This window comes from Marmota monax, unplaced genomic scaffold (genome assembly GCF_021218885.2).
Source record: "Marmota monax isolate L192 unplaced genomic scaffold, Marmota_monax_Labrador192_F-V1.1 WCK01_AAM20220418_F8-fsc00001, whole genome shotgun sequence".
Classification (NCBI taxonomy): Eukaryota; Metazoa; Chordata; class Mammalia; order Rodentia; family Sciuridae; genus Marmota; species Marmota monax.
This window is the reverse complement of record NW_026693777.1, coordinates 28774042-28777832: the sequence shown is the minus strand read 5'-3', so window position 1 is coordinate 28777832 and position 3791 is coordinate 28774042. Positions and strand designations below refer to the sequence as shown.

At 39.2% G+C, this 3791-nt stretch overlaps 1 non-coding gene across 1 annotated transcript; it reads right to left on the bottom strand.

Moving 5' to 3' along the window:
- Window positions 1–420: 420 nt before the first annotated feature.
- On the bottom strand, window positions 421–526 carry LOC124104838 (small nucleolar RNA U13). Its single transcript, XR_006855529.1, has one exon. It is a non-coding gene; the product is annotated as a small nucleolar RNA U13 (small nucleolar RNA).
- Between the last annotated feature and the right edge of the window lie 3265 nt (window positions 527–3791).

Genomic DNA, 3791 nt, shown 5'->3' with positions numbered 1-3791 from the left:
ATGATATTCCAATAGGCAACAGAATGCCTATTTTTCTAAAATGAAAGAGTATTATCTGCAAGAAAATTCCCCTTCTGGATCAATATTGGCTCTTATTGTATCCCTGTGATTCTTTCTTTGCTTTGGTATAAGTAGCAGAGTGATGTCTTGGAAGTGTCCACAATTCCACATTTCCAGGAAAATATCAGAAGGTGCCACACAGTACTCCAGCCTATGGAAACAGCTGTCTGCTCTTTCTAGCTGACAGTCGAAGAGTATGAGAATAGGGAGAAGAGTAGAAAGGGGAGAATTAGAGCTTAGCTACTAAAGTAACAAATTCCAAGCACACCACTACTCTTTCCCTCTCTCTCACACTCCTTCCTTCCTTCCTTCCTTCCTTCCTTCCTTCCTTCCTTTCTTTCTTTCTTTCTCCTAAGTTCATGTTAAACAGGTAATGGGCCCACTATCATAACATAAGTTTAGAGGGAGGCATATCTCACAAAACAGCATGAATGCCCCATCATCATGTTTATGAACTGAAAAGGATCTACACACTTCCTTTCTTTAGGAACTTCTTCACTGGCATCAACTGCGAACAAGGCCAGCTCCACAGCAGATGCAGAAGAAACAAGAATTTGCACACTAAATAAGGGAAGTGACAAAAATATAAACCCATTTTATTATTAATTAATTTTTTGTACCAGGAATTGAACCCAGGATTGTTTAACCACTGAACCATATCCCAGCCCTATTTATTTATTTATTTTATTTTGAGACAGAGTATCCCTAAATTGCTTAGAATCTTGCTAAATCACTGAGGCTGGCTTTGAACTCACGATCCTCCTGACTCACCCTACCAAGCAACTGAGATTACAGGTATGTGCCACCAGAAACCTAGCTAATCCTATTTTATTATTAAAGAAGATATGAACATGTGGCTAGACACAGTGGCTCATGCCTATAATCTCAGCTGCTCAGGAAGCTAAAGCAGAAGGATCACAAGTTCAAGGCTAGGCTGGACAACTTAAGGAGACCTGTCTCAAAAGATAAAAAGGACTGGGAATGTACTCTGTGGTAGAATACTTGTTCAGCATGTACAGGCCCCTGAGTTCAATCCCAGTACAAACACCAAAAAAAAAAAAAAAAAAAAAAGAACTTCTAGTAGGATCAGTACTAGTAAAACTTGCTAAAATTCCTAAATTACTACTAGGACATGAAAAATAAAAACAGAAATACTCTATTTTCCTCAAAATCAACTAGTTTCTAAGTTTAGCTATCAAGCCAATATAAAATTTGTCATTTACCTGGCATATACCCCATTACTGACAGCACCATATTTTCTTCTAGTTTAAAAACTCCAAAGGTTGGGCACAGTGGCCCACACCTGTAATCCCAGGAATGGAAGTAGGAGGATCTCAAGTTCACAGCCATCCTAATCAACTTAGTGAGGCCCTAAGCAACCAACTCAAATAGAGTTTATACATCTTTAGTATTTTGCTAAATCTGTTCAATTCCAATCAATCAAGAGCCTCACAGTGACAGCTGAGGCTTAAATTGGACCTAATAAGAGTATTTTTTCAATTACCTTTTTCTAAATAGAATAAAGCTGCTCACCATTCTGCCCCTGTCTCTATCTCCCCTGCCTTGGTGGCCAGGGGAAGGAAATGCTGGCCATCTTTCAGTCCTGACAAAGATGGAAAAAGAGAAAGGTGCTAAGCTATGGATGGACTGCCAAGTTCATGCCAGCTGTAAAAAGGGAAATATTAAAGCCACAGCAGCCTTTTTGAGAAATCATTGATGCCAGGCACCACAAGAAGGAAATCTGCATTGGCAGGTTTTGTTATTTTTTAACTTGACCCTGATGATACCTGCTGGGCTACCTGTGCTTTCTGCCAAAGAAGTGTCAGATGAGGGAGGAAGTTTGCACACCTGGTGAATTCAACCTCACAATGCCATTTTGAAGGCAGGAAAGAGAGAGAAAGGCAACTACAGAAATGAACAGAGCCATGAAATAGAAACTAGGGAGGAGGAGGAAGAGTAAAGAAACAAACACTTGAGAGGAATTCTTTTATGACATTTTTAAAGATCGTATTACACCACAGGGACAGTAATAATTAAATAGTATATTGGCTCCAGAGTGTGAGAATACACCACTCTGGATTTGAATTTTTGTACCTAGAGCTCAAAAGTAAACTCCACATCAACCACTGTGTCTATCTTAGATCTTGATGACCTATTTGGCTAGGCTGCTATTCTGTGGAGTTTCCAATTGCATGCAATTAAACATTAAGTAGTTTTTTAATGGGCTGGCTTTCCCAAAAGGGCCTCTCTTTAATTTATTTACAATCATTATGTCTGTCAAAAATACTAAGTAATTTCTTTTGCCCATTCTAGTGACTTTGGTCGTTCCTTTAACAACTCTGTTTTTTGGGGGGTGTTTGTTTTTGTTTTAGGAGTCTGAGGCAATTGTAGAGGATGAAGGAGGGGGTAGTTTCAAAGACGAATATTCAAGTCAAAGCCAAGCTTGTTAGCAGCAACTGCCATACAATAGAGCCAGGACACAAGACACCATATGGAGCTTCAGCAGATCCCTACACCCTGAGACACATCTTGTATGCTGTGACCTCCCTTCACACCCAGGACACCTGGACAGGAACCCGGAGATTTGGATGATGAATACCACAAAATGTGCTTCTACTCATTTGAATACTGAGTTCTATTCAAATATGTTTTGGAGGGGGAAAATGTTTTCATTCATCAGAGTGCCAACAAACATTAAACTTCTGTGTCATTTCCATTTCCACATAGCTTTAAACCCCAAAGTGCTTTCCTTTTGACTCAGAAGTCTCTGGCTCTTGCACTCATCACCCAGCATTGGATTCTCCCTTAAACATAAATGTGAGCTTCTGGAAGCTGAAACTTGTGTGTTCCAGATCTAGAATGGTGCCTGGAACAGTATTTGCTACATGGATTGATATATCTTTAATGATAGCCCCAACTTTTCTAAATTCTAAAGAAATTTTAATTGGAAACTTAACTTTGAATAAGTCTGACACCCAAAACGTTTCCTGTAGTCATTCTAACATATATTTTATGGCATCTAAGGCCAGAAAAACATCATGGTTTTATTACCCATCTAATTGTTTGTAATTCAGTTGGTGTTCATTGTTTGAAGAAATTTACAATGGCTGTGAGAAGTTGGCAATGCGCTTGGTTATTCTTTCAATCTCCTGAGGGGGTCAAAACTAAAGTGTCTGTAAATTCTATGATTTTGTCATTTTTTAATGCAGAGTAATACTCCATTGTGTATAAATGCCACATTTTTTTTTATCCATTCGTCTATTGAAGGGCATCTAGGTTGGTTCCACAGTCTTGCTATTGTGAACTGTGCTGCTATGAACATCGATGTAGCAGTGTCCCTGTAGCATGCTCTTTTTAGGTCTTTAGGGAATAGACCAAGAAGGGGAATAGCTGGGTCAAATGGTGGCTCCATTCCCAGCTTTCCAAGAAATCTCCATACTGCTTTCCAAATTGGCTGCACCAATCTGCAGAGAGGTGGGGAGGGGGGAGGGTGGATGATGGGAAAGGCAGCGGAGCACAACAGACACTAGTATGGCAATTTGTAAATCAATGGATGTGTAACTGATGTGAATCTGCAATCTGTGTATGGGGTGAAGGTGGGAGTTCATAACCCACTTGAATCAAAGTGTGGAATATGATATGTCAAGAAATTTGTAATGTTTTGAACAACCCACAATAAAAAATTAAAAACAAAACAAAACAAAACAAAAAAAAACTAAAGTGTCTTCAAG